The following is a 13,709-nucleotide window of genomic DNA, read 5'->3' as shown; positions in this document are numbered from 1 at the left end:
TCTGATCTAAATCCTGTTGAACATCTGTGGAAGGAGCTGGAACATGCAGTTTGTAGAAGGAACCCTTCTACCCTGAGACATATGGAGGAGTGTGCTCAAGAGGAGTGGGACAAAAATACCTGTGGACAGGTGCAGACATCTCAGAGACTTATACAAACTTATTTACTTATTAGTTTTTTTTACAGTGATTACCTCAAAATGTTGTGGCTTATTCCTTTTTTAAATAAAGTACAATCAAATTTATCCACATCTGTTTTTGTTCCCCCCCTCACTGTTCCAGGAAGATTTCATCTCTCACCAGGCGTGAAAAGTTTTGGCCGTAACGACTGGACTCCCAGGAATAAAATTCCACAAGCATTCCTCTGGTCGCCTGCATCTTTAAATCTGTACCAGCTTCCCCTCCATCCACCTCACACAGGGGGACTGAGCAGCTACCTTACAGAGTCACACACACACACACACACACACACACACACATCCCGGGTAGGAAATTACTGGAGCGAGAGAGAGTGCAGCTGATGGGAAGGGAGGGAGGGAGTAAGGTTGGAAACAGACGCACGGTGGTGGATTATTTGGGCTGCAGCCGTGTTGGATGTTGTGCAGGCAGACAGCGGACGCTCTCAGAGCTTCAATCTGTCCACACTGACAGCGAGCTTTTGTTGTTATTACTGTATGTGTTTGATGACGGCTCCCTGCAGGGCGTTTTGAAATGGTGAGCACATGTCTTGTAATTTTTCTGTGCGGCTTTTACTGTGTGGTTGTTGACAGCAGCTTGAACTTCTTCTGACAGTGCAAAGCAGCTCTGCTTCTCGGTGCAGAAATCTGCCTTGTTCGTTTTATGACTGTTTCAGAAAAACGGGAAAGCTCGTCCTAAAAGATTTAGTGCCGTACGCTGCTGACCTCAGATCATCCTAGTCAAGTCTGTCGTTTACTATAATATTTCTCATGTCTAACCTTCCGTATCACTTCTTGTTTCCTGTCTCAGACCATATTGGTGTCTACTTGTGTGATTCCATAAATTGCATTCCTGTGAAATGCAACAATAGATTTTTATTGCAAGTCTTTTGGCTGTAGGGCAGCCCCTTGAAATCAGGTTTACAATGCTGATGAGAGATTAGGGAGGCTTGGTTTTCATTGGGCTGCCTGCTCAAGAGGTATTTTCTCCTGACTGGACCCATGCTGCAGCCAGAACGGCCGTCTAATGGTGCATGCAGACACTGGGCAGGGAGTTGGGTCCGTTGTGAGTGGGCTCTGTGGGTTCCTCCAGCAGGGGATGGATTTTATGGGTTCCACACAACCAGCTTGTCCAGTCTATCTGAACAGATCTGAAAGAAGCCCAAAAGACTGTTGTTCCTTTAAACTTCTGCAAAGATGTGATGATTGCATCCTGTTTTTTGCTGCAGCTGGGTGTCTTTCACGCCACCGCCGTAACTCAGCGGCTGTAATGTGCTGTGTGTGTCGTGTGTTTGACAGCAGTCAGCAGTCTCGCTCCAACGCCGTCTGTACGGCAGCATTACGGACCATCGGTGGCTCACAAATCAATCATGCAACAGCAATTAGGTGTGAGGGAGTGAGATGTGTGCCTGGAGACAATGAGGCTAGTCTCACAGGTTTCTTCATCAGGTGTTGCTTTGACTTGAACTATTAAATACATTTTTCCAACAAAAAAGCATTCCAGTTCAATTATTCAACCATTGTTTTGCAAGGCTCATATTTTATCCATCATATGAGGCAGTTATCCATTAAAATCCTCACAGCGGACAGCAAGACTTTTATGTTAGGAAGTCATATTAATTGTAACGGTTATATTAATATCATATTTTCCTCACTTCTCTCTTTTGCTTCTGTCATCACTATCATTTCAACCACTATTACCCAAATTGGCTTTTAGGACAATGGGAGTCCAACATGTCGCCTATATTTTTGGCATCATTGGTATCATTATCACCCATGACCAAAGGCAAATAGGAGCAAAAATGTTTTTGACCATTTTTGTGTAAGTGCATGTGTGTGTGTTTGCTTGTCTGTACTGTCAGCAAAATATCTCACAAATCACTGGACACATTTTAGTTAAGATTTAAAAAGTAATCATTAGATCTACATCTACAGCTGATCAATTCAATCAGATTCAGCTGTCAGTTTTATAGATATTAGAGTCAAAGTTAGTGTGGTAGTAGCTGAGACTGATCCCAAACTTCTTCTGTGAGCACAAACCGATTGAGCAAAACATGAGTTTGACATTAATTATTAGCATCAACTGTGTCTGTTAGAAAAGTACGCCATGAATCGTTGACGGGATCTGAATGAAACTGTCAGGAAATAATCTATAAAACTGAAAAAAATCTAAAACGAATGATTAATTTTGTAGTCAGTCCAACTCAAGATGGCCGCCACAGCCAACTGATCTTAGCGAACACAAAATTGGTTAATACTCATCCAGTTTTATAGTTAATCAGCTGAACTTTAGCGTGGGAGCAGGTCAGTTTTGTCTCCAACACGTTGTCCAACATCTTGGCGTAATAGTTTTTGCATTGTTTGTTGAAGCTAACGCTTTTCAACTGTTAGCAAAATATTACACTGGACTGATTTCAGTGAAAATCTCAACGTATTTATTGGCTGTACATTTACATCAGAATAATATTTAAAGCCAGCTCAATTTAAGATGGCTGCTACTGCTAATAGTAAACACAAAAATGGCTAAAACATTCAGTTTGACAGTTATTGAGCTAAAAATCCAGTTTGGTAGTAGCTGACAGTCAATTACAACATGTACTCTGAGCGCTGGCTGATTACATGATATTACAATATTGTATGACGTGAGCGTAACGTTATTATTAAGGTGTACCCACAATGTCTCCAACATTTCTCAACATAAGACTAATTTTGTCCTAAATTTTTGCTCAAAAGTTAGCGAGCCATATGCATTCCTTCGAGTGATGCTAGGCCTTATTTAATTTTACAGGAACAGTAATTCTCTAATTATTGTGTATATTCAATCTTTGTTTTTATTGCGAGCTGCCTCTGCCGCTCTCTGCAGATTCGTTGTGTGTTGTGAAAGTAGACCACAAGCAGTTTTACAACCAAAGCCTGCTACACTCGGGTCAGAGGTGCCTCGTCACATGCCAGTTTGTGGATGAACAAGTTTAACCCAGCTAATCTTCCAACATGCATGTGCGTGCGTGAGTGCGTGCACGTGCACATACATGCCTCTGCGACTGTTCCACCTCTCAGAGTGATTAAGTTTCGCAAGATGTGATGGATGCCAATGTCTGCAGAGCCAGCTGTGGGTGAGGGAGTGCGTTTGTCGGCACATTTAGCGCGTAAAGTCGGGACACGGATGTGTCTCGAGTAGCCAAGTCATTGCTGGGAAGACTGGGTCGGGTTAGAGGGAGAGGTGGCTTCAGGGTCAGGGATGTTATGAGTTGGGATGGTAATTATAGTGCCTGAGCCGTTCGGTTCCCACAGACCAGGCCAACGGAGCTTGGTGGCTGCCGGACAGTCGACCCATCATCCTGTTACAGGGATCCTGTCAAGAAAACCCCTAAAATACAGAATGAAAGTGCACACAGATGATGGCTGACTCTCATCAAGTCGTACATGTTGAGGCTCCCAAAGAGGCTATTTTGAGACCTCCCTGTGATGAAAACAGGCTGTTAGAGTCGGAGCCAGAGGACAGGAGGAGGTTTATACTTGGCCTCCAGTCACCCAGTCCCCAGCTGGAGGAGAGGATGAGGAGCCAGACACAGCTGAGAGGAGAACACTATTGATTCACTTTACAGTGGGAGGGGTCCAGCTCCCAGTCTACCCCCGGCTCTGCCCATCATGTGTTCACCCTCCTGTCTCCTCCTCTGTCTGATAGAAACATCACCTCCTGCTCCCCCTTTCCCATTCTCCTCCAGCTTCTCGTCCCAATCAATGATTTTGCTTTCCGTCATCTGTCCTCTGCTCTGTTCTTTCCTTTTTGTCACTCACTATTTTTAGCGCCCGCCTCTGTTTTTACTGGTCTGTTAGCAAAACATCTCATGAACCACAGGACGAACTGTGATGACATTTGCAGAAATTATTCAGTTGGTTCTGCGAATGATTAATATTTGGAGTCAACCTGATTTAAATGTAAATGGTAAATGGACTGTACTTGTATAGCACCTTTCTAATCAAGATCCTCAAAGCGCTTTACACAACAACCTCATTTACCCATTCATACAGCGCTCTACTAGATCTATACAAAGCTAATTTAACAAATCATTTTAAAGAGACTAATCAGTGATTTATCACATTCAAACATCGATGGGACACACATCGGAGGCCATGAGGGGTTCAGTGTCTTGCCCAGGAACACTTCAGCATGTGACTGCTGGTGGAATCGAACCCCCAACTCTTGCATTGGAAGACGACTGCTCTAACCACTCAGCCACAGCCGAGTAAGATGGCTATCAAATCTAGCTGACCTTAAAAATACAAAAGTGGCTAAAACTTGGTCAATCAAACAGATATTGACCTAACACTGGATGTAGCAGTAGCATAGACTGATCATCAACATATACTCTGAGCTTTAACACCTGGTGAAATATCTTTATTTTAAAAAAATCACCATTAACTATTTGAAGTTAACTTTATTTGTCTTTTAGCATAATATCTCTTTACCCCCTAATTATATTTTAATGAGATTTTCAGGAAATAATGACCTGATGTATATCTACAACTCAGCAACGTTTGTAGCCAATCCATGTGAAGACACAAAAATCAAAAATAAATAAGTCAATTGTACAAATATTTAGCTAAAACTTGGCATGGTAGTAGCTGAGAATCACCCCCAAACTATGTTAAAAGTACTAACAGATTGCAACATTGCATAAAATTGCACATAAAGTTAATTTACAAAAGCTCCTTTGTGAAGCGCGATCCTTCATGAAATGTTGGGTCTTTAAAACAATTTGGGCGGGATGTTTCATCTCCGACACACAGACAGCCTGTGAATTGGTGATTCACAGCAAAGTAGACTTTGCTTGTGGAGATGAGCATATGGTGAGATATTAAAAATTCAACTTAAGGCTTCCCTCTCTTCATCTGTTCCCTTCAGGTTTCTTCTCTTTCATCCTCTCCATTTTCACCTCTGTGCTTTGGCTCCATTTTACTTTCCTCCCAACAAAACTGTTGACTTGTTCCTTTTTTTGTCTACTGAAGACGTGCAGTAACGGCGCACTGCCAGAAAACTTCTTTCCTCCCCTCTTTTTAGCTCTGGGACACTTTCAGCTGCATTCAGCTCTCTGTTCATGACAAAACACTCGCTGGCTTCAAATTACCATATTTATTACATGGGTTGTGTGTGTGTGTGTTTGTGAGGCGAGGAAATGACAAAAATATGATGGAAGAGAGTTTTAAAAAGCAGCAACACATGACAGACTAAGTTTGTGTTTTTGAGAGGACCCCCCCCCCCCCCCCCCCCGGATCCCCTATCACAGTCTGACATATCCACAACAACTGTATCTTCCATCCACATTTACATATAAAATCACAGCAACTGCTCTTTTGTATCACCTGCCGCCCGAGACAAAGGGGGAGCAAGGATGTTTTTTGTCAGTATTGTTAGCAAAATATCTCTTGAACCACAGTGCAGAGTTTAGTGTACATCTACGACTGATTAATGTTTGAAGTCGGTCATTTTTCCAGAGGAGCTAAACCCCAAAAATGACGATAATGTAGCTAATTTTACAAATGCTGACATCAAACTGAGTGTGGTAGTAGCTGAGATTGATCCCCAACTCATACTCTGAGACCTATGTAACTTTTGATTGTTAACTTTGACGTCAACTATTGGAGTCACCTTTGTCTGTTAGCAAAATATTTCATGAAGAACTAGACAGACGTGGCGGCTGTGGCTGAGTGGTTAGAGCAGTCGTCCTTCAATGCAAGAGTCGGGGGTTTGATTCCACCAGCAGTCATATGCCAAAGTGTCCTTGGGCAAAACACTGAACCCCTCGTTGCCTCCGATGTGTGTCCCATCGGTGTATGAATGTGATAAAGCTCTGATTATTCTTTGTAGAGATCTAGTAGAGTGCTGTATGAATGGGTACATGAGGCGCAGATTGAGTTGTAAAGAGCTTTGAGTGTCTTGATCACATAGAAAGGTGCTATATAAGTACATGTACAGATTTTAATGAAACTCTCAGAAAGTAATCAGCAGATGTATGTTCACATCTGATTAATTTTTGGAGACACCCTGATTGAAGAGGGCCACCACAGACAACTGATCATAGGACATACAGAAATGCTCATAACTCTGACATATTTACATATATAAGACTGAGAATTGGTGTGGTGATGGTTTATCCTTGTTCTAAGATGTATTTCAAGCGCTGCACATTACATTATTTCTGCCTAAGATGCTAGAAATAGTTCTTGGTATCAGCCTTGTCTGTCTGTTAGCAAAATATCTCATAAACCCATCTTGATGAAACTGTTGTGTCGTTCCCACCAATGGTGCTCACCGGTTCCCTCACCTCCTCTGCCCCTCGGCACACATCACGGCTCTACAGAGCAAGCAGAGCCAGACCACAAAGCCCTTATTTTCCCTCTGCAGCTCTTTCAGACGTTCTCTCTTTCCCGCCTTCCTCCCCGCTGCCATCCAGTTTTTAATCTTCAGCAGGCGCTTACAGCAGGACTTCCACATCGCTGCTCTCCTCCATGCCAGAGAATTCTGCTGCCGTTCGGAGCGTGTGGTCGCTCCTGTCGTCTCTGTTTTCTACAGCTATTTGTTTAATGATTTATTCATTTTCAGCTTTTCCTTCGCCTGTTCTTGTTTTTCACCCATTTTGTCTCCTTCCCTCTCTCTTTACATCGGTGGCCGTGTGACACGTGTTTGCATTACATCCCATTAATATCTCCTTTAATCACTGTCTGCAGTGACATGGCAATAAATCCCAGTCATCTCCGTGAGATTCCTCACCAGAGTTGGCTTTTTACTCTGCACAGACCTGAAGTTACAGATGTTTGCTCCACTTTCTCAAAGATTGAACTTCATTTTCTGAAGATGGCAGCAATGCAAACCTTTGTTCACCTATTTTCTTTCCTTAACATTTTTTTGCAACATTTGTTTTCCAGTCATTAGTGTTGTGCTTTGGTTTGAGTGTAGGCTGAAAGTCCTTGAGTTAAATATTCAAAACAGTCTATTTCAAGATATTATTTTCAGAGACATCTCCCAATGCCTTTCATGCCAAGCTTTTAAACTAACAGCTCCCTGTGGTGAGAAGAAACGGAGTAATAGCCAAGTTGGTCAAACTTTGTAAACAATGTTGTTCATGTAATTTTGCAAGATCCCATGTGATCTTTCAGAGCTTAAAGTGTGTGTTGTGGCTAGGCCTGTCGCAATAAACAATAAATCAATTAATCGCATGATTAATGAAAATGATCAACCTCATTTTCATTTATCGGCTTTATCGTTTCTTCGTGTCTCTCTCTTTCTACTGAAGACACTGGATGACAGAAGGATCAACTCCGGTGATCTTCACTGACTCCTTCCTTTCTCTTTAAAATCTGTTTTAACTGTCCAAATATATATAAATATGTATGCTTGTATAATGGTAGGGAAACACTTAAATATAAATCTTGTGAGCTGGATAAGTTCAAAACTGAGCAACATGCCAACTTCCATTTTGGTATAAAATAAGATAATATAAGATAAGATTAGATAAGATTAGATAAGATTAGATAGAACTTTATTGATCCTGCAGAAAATAGTTGTGTCTGGCTGCATCTAGTTGTAAGAAAGGTCACTATTAAGAATTGTTTTGCCATGTCAAAGTCCAAGATGGCTCCCACCATATATGTAAACCAGCCATCCCAGTCATTTGATGAAACTATGCTTTCTAGTTTTTATATTACTTAAAAGTATAGGTTCCTCAAATGACTGGGGTGGCAATGGATACCACTGGTCACCCCCTGGCTCCAGCACTGCAACTCATTTTGCTCCCGCCACTCGCCAAGTTCTGTCACTCTGTGCAGCCTCGGACACGCAAAAAATAAATAAATAAATGAAACCTACCGCTTTTCTTCTACACATTGTAACTCCTACCCACTTGAATATCTTGCCTCAAAAACATTTAGGTTTACTTACATTTTCTGTTCAACTCTAGTCCCGAAAAAACTCTCATCTTGAACACTACAAACATTCACTATTTAAATCCTTCAGCGATGGGGGACATCGGCGTACCGTCAGTTCTTCTCTCATCTGACTCACCAGATCTGACCTAGCTGGTGATATTCTACTTAACCTCCAGTTTCTGTCTGCTGATGTTTCCAAAGCGTTTTAAATCACGGAAAGAACCAACTTCCACACTAAAATTGTTTTGTCAAATATTTGGATGATAAAAGAAAGCAGAGCAGTTTGGTTCTTTAGATGAATGGTTGCAAAGATCTCCAAGGAATATGTTTACTAGATTCCAAAACAAGTCCATGCCCATTGGTCCCACCACAGTAAGTTCTGTGAGTAAGGAGCCATCCAAGACATCTGCGGCCTCTTTAAATAAATACGAGCTAGCCAGAGTTCTTCCCTCTGTAATGAAAATGTTAGGATGGAGAAACCAGACCTTGGATTCATCCAGCGTTTCTTGTTCATAAACAATGACTCATTCCATTTTCTAGCTTTAATCTTTGAAACTTTGTTATTGTGGAGCTTTAAATCTGGCTTTTCTTTGCACTCTTTTTTTTTTTTTTTGTAGTTTTATATTCACCAAGATTTTATGTAATTAGTCATGTTTTATAATATCATTAAGATATTAAGATAAACATTTCAAATTAGAATGTTTAAATATATTAAATTATCTATGTCTTCATTTTTTATGTACCGTAGTTTGAAAACCATAAATTAAAATAAGTTCCCGTGTACACTATGTTAAAAAATGGGGCCACGTGTACTTTTGTGTTGTAAGGTCTACTGTGAAGATTAAATGATTCTTACGGACTCGTAGATGCACATATTGCAACATATAATGAAATTGATTTGTAATTTCACAGAAAGACCCGTTTGTCAGTGGTCGTTTGTTTTGATACGCCATAAAAAATTAGTCTCAATAACTGACGCGGGACCTTTTCTTTTTTCCAACTCCCACCAAAGCCAGACGTTCTGGTATAGCCTCCGTACAAATGTCCCAACTATAACTTCTGATCCACCAAGAGTAATCCGATGAAACTTCATGCTCATATGCATCATCATTAGACAGTGTTGCATACACTTTTCATTGGCCCAGCTTTGACATCAAGGTCACAAATCAAGGTCAAAGTTAGACAAGGTCTTTGCTTGTCCCATCCAAAACTTCTGATCCGCTCAAGCTCATTTTAAAAGATACACATTTGTATTGCCGCGAGTAACATGTTACGTAATCTTTTCATCGCATGCGCACTAAGGTCAAGGTCACAAATCAAGGTCAAAATGTTTACAAGGTCATTGCTTGTCGGAGCCATTGCTGTGCAATAGTTTGTAGACAGGTGTATAATGTGCTGTATGCTGTACTCTTGTAATATTGTATTGCTTTGTATTTTAAAGTTTTGATGGACATCTTGTTGTGATTAAGGGGTAAAGTGTGCTGTGTTTGTTTTTCTTGATCATGGATCTTTAATGAAGCCGATCATTTTGACCATAAAGCACATAAATGCACATTTCTAGTCTCTGCAATAGGACGGTAACGTTCATACTTCTCACGTTAACTTTCTTAATTGCTTGCATGTGATATTTTATTACCAACTGGCTCGCCACCAGCAGCTGTTAGGATCAATAAAATAAATACCTTTTTAATGTGAAGCCAATTGAAATCACTTTTAAATTCCATCAGTTAGAAACTCAGTTGCTAAAGAGACATTTTAAAAAGCTCCTCGGGATAAAGCAAAGAGTTACACAGGTCAGAGTGTTTGATGTCGCAGCCAGGATGGCAGAGCTTCAGACTTCAGCCCATTTTCACAAACCTTCCTTTCACAAACAGCCAAACAGCAGCTGGACACGTTAAACTGGCTCCCACAAATCACCCACAGCAAATTAATTCAATAAATCTCCCTCTGAGCTCTTAATTCTTCTGCCTGTCCAGGATTAACTCCTTCCCGTCTTTGCTGATGACTCTAGTTATATATTCCGTTTTGTTGTTGCAAAAAGGATCAGGAAAAGACTTTTAATTTGTCTTTTTTCTTTTGTCCTTTTGTTCAATCTTTCTCCTGGTGTTCATTTTGCCTCTGCTTCTCTCCAGGGACCTAAAAACCCAACACAAATCCCATTTCTTGTTATTCATGTTCAAGAATTATGTTCAGCCTTCCCATTTTCCTTTGACTCCCCAAGGCACCTGGGATTAAATGATGCATAATATCTGATGTGTGTGTGTGTTTCCTCAGCCTTTCTTCTTGATTCTGTGAGGTTTTTTATATGTAACAGTCTCAGTAAAGACCTTAAATGGTCTTTTGACAACGACAGAATGTGCCACAATTTTTGCTTTTGTGTGAGGTGATGTGTGTGTGTTTCTATTGAATGTATGTGTTTGTGTGAATAATCGCTTTACATGGACTAAATTTTCAGCCCAAACTACGTGCCTTTTGCGTCACTACTTTGTGGAAGACCAATCTCGAATTTCCCCCGTGGGATTAGTAAAGTATCTATCCATCTACCGGTATTCAAAATTGTTAAACTAAGTCCTGTCCTCAGATAACAGGATGCCACAGGCAGCATTACAAACCTGACCTTAAACGTCCTGGATTATGGTAAATTTAACATTGGTTTTATTTACGTGAATATACACTGCCTGGACAAAAAAAATAAGTCACCTGGATTTCACTAAACAAATAGGTACGAGCCTCCTATTAGATAATTAGTGCATGGGCTATTATCTTTCAGCTGGCAACAAGTTATTTAACCCCTTCTGGTGCAATGAGTTGCTTCTCATGTCTTAAACAACCATGTTGAAAGACACATCGTGTGAATGTGGAAAAGATATCAGTCTGTTTGAGAAAGGTCAAATCATTGGCATCAAGCAGAGAAAACATCTAAGGAGATGCATAAACTACTAAAACTGGGTTAAGAACTGTCAAACACATTATTAAAAACTGGAAGGATAGTGGGGACCCATCGTCTTCAAGGAAGAAATGTGGCTGGAAAAAAATCCTGAATGATCGTGATCGGCGATCACTTAAACGTTTGGTGAAATCAAATGGAAGAAAAACAACAGTAACACTCAGGGCTATGTTTAATAGTGAAAGTAAGAACATTTCCACACGCACAATGTGAAGGAACTCAAGGGATTGGGACTGAACAGCTGTGTAGTCTTAAGGAAACAACTAATCAGTGAGGCTAACTGGAAATAAATGCTTCAATTTGCTAGGGAGCATAAAGATTGGACTCTGGAGCAATGGAAGAAGGTCATGTGGTTTGATGAGTCCAGATTGACCCTGTTCCAGAGTGATGGGTGCATCAGGGTAAGAAGAGAGGCAGATGAAGTGATGCGCCCTTCATGCCTAGTGTCTAGTCATCAATGCAAGATCTTGGTGAAAAATTAATGCAACACTGGATGGAAACAGATCTTGTGACGTTGCAGAAGTTTATTGAAACAATGACACAGTGAATGCATGCTGTAATCAAAGCTAAAGGTGGTCCAACGAAATATTGGTGTGTGACCTTTTTTTGGTGGCAACTTTTTTGGGGGGGCTGGCAGCATAAGTACACACATTAAATAAATATATTAAACTTATGGTTCATGTATAGATGTGCGCCTGTGTATTAGCAAGTGTGCAGAAGAGCATCTGCAGGATGTAAAAACCATGAAGAATAAACCTATCTGGCAAGAGCTAGGAGTGTAACAACCTCATGAATGCCTTCACACAGATGAATGGGTTTTCAAATTTGCTGCAATCCATCCACTGATAATTCATGGAGAGCATAGCAGAGTCATCATCCAGTGTGAATGGAGTCTAATATTAGACAAATAAATCATAAAACAGTCCATCAAATAAGTCAAGGTTTGCATAATCACACACTGGCCATCACTCAGCTAGTAAATATGTACTGTGAAATCATTTCCTTTCCTCACTAATGTATCTCAAACAACCTACTCAGCAAGCACAAACTCCATTCCTGAGCAGCCCTCAGACACAGGAAGTGCCTTAGCAGGTTTCTCAATATCACAATATTAAATTAGGCCCGTCATTTAATACATCCCTTGGTGTAGAGATTGGCATCTTTTTCCCCGCGCATCCTCTGAACCTCCCGGCCGAAGCAAAGAGACACCTCGCCTCCCTTGTCCCTCTCACGAGAAGCTCCTGTAATAGCTTTATTGAAAATAACAAGGTTGTCTTCTAAAGTTACAGATGGAGCTCGGCGCTCGTCTCGGCTGGAACATCAATAAACTGTGAGGAGTTTTTCAGAAGAGCTTTTTTTGCATTCCCTTTTTTTCTGCTTGCAGAGGTGTGCTGCTAAATACTGAGCTTGAAAATGAGGTGGTTTCCGGTGTCCTTTTTATGTTTTATTCATGTAAATCACAAACAAATTGAATGTAGGAAGAAATGTGAGACTAAAACAACTCTAGTCAAAAGAAAAATAGGACTGTGCCAAAGAGATGGAAACGAAATAGTTAATTTTATAAAGCCATGATTTAAAATCAACTACACTCGCTTCAAATCTTTGAGTTACTGTTCAAACATCCCAAAACTACAAGTGTTTAATTAAAATTTTAAAGCCAGTTCTTACTCTTTATGTATTGCATTTTAGGAGAGGAAACTTGATAAGCAGCTTCTGGTCTTCAGATAAGTTAATTATTTAAATTTAATTAGTTCTCAGCTGTTGTCGCAGTGTGTGTTTTGTTACAAGGTTCAGAAACGAGTCCCAGTACGAACTGAGCTGTGTCACCTCCTGAGCCCGACGCTGACTCTAATCCCCACAGGGGTGTGTGCATGTTCAAGTGCGCAAAGGTGTGTGTGTCTGTGTGATGGCATCTGTGTATTCTCTGTCTTTGCAGACAGCCAGACATAACAAAGCAGTCTCAAATCTAGGGGGCACACTTTTTCTTTAATGGCATCAGAACGCAGGATTATAACCTAATCTAACATTTCTTGGCTAACATGCAGATTCACTGATTGGAAATGAGTCTACCATGCCCTGAGTGTGTGTATGTGTGAAACATGACAGACAGTTGTGTGTGTGGGTGTGTGTGATCATTTACAATACTGTATACCACTGACTGAAAGAAATCATACATGTGACGACTGTAAAGCTACGTATGTCTTATAGGAATTCAACAGTCAGCTTCTGTATTGAAATTATCTCACATGGCCTATTACTATCTCTCACACACACACTCACGCACATACAGGCTTTTGAGGCTGCTTAGGATAAGCCCAGCCCTTGCACATACAAACTCAACCAGCACGGGCATCAGACATTAAGCTCTCGCTCAACACTGCACAGCACACACATGCATTCTGCAACGCTGTGATATTTTCTCCTGTTGTGACGCGCGCTCATTGTAAGCAGCCTCAGAGATGATTTTGCTGCCTCTCAGCTGCGCTGGGTGGCAGCCAGTGAAATGGTGGCGTTCATTGTAGAAGGCTGCAGGCTGCCATTGATTTGGCACAGCATGTCTCTGAGGATACACACTGTTGCCCTGCCGACAAGGCCCGAGAAAGGGGACTCTATGTTGTGTGTGTGTGTGTGTGTGTGTGTGTGTGTGTGTGTGTGTGTGTGT

The 13,709-nt window shown here is 41.0% G+C and overlaps 1 protein-coding gene across 1 annotated transcript in view; it reads left to right on the top strand.

Annotated features, from left to right (window-relative positions):
- Window positions 1-593: 593 nt before the first annotated feature.
- ptprdb (protein tyrosine phosphatase receptor type Db) overlaps window positions 594-13,709 on the top strand; it is a 165,998-nt gene continuing 152,882 nt past the window's right edge. The window contains exon 1 of the mRNA XM_037674346.1: window positions 594-712. The gene's annotated coding sequence lies outside the window, so the exon portion shown is untranslated. The remainder of the gene's footprint in view (window positions 713-13,709) is intronic.

This window comes from Nematolebias whitei, chromosome 3 (genome assembly GCF_014905685.2).
Source record: "Nematolebias whitei isolate Nwh7 chromosome 3, NemWhi1, whole genome shotgun sequence".
NCBI classification, from domain to species: domain Eukaryota; kingdom Metazoa; phylum Chordata; class Actinopteri; order Cyprinodontiformes; family Rivulidae; genus Nematolebias; species Nematolebias whitei.
Note: the sequence above shows the minus strand (reverse complement) of the source record. Positions and strands in the feature narration are given on the sequence as shown.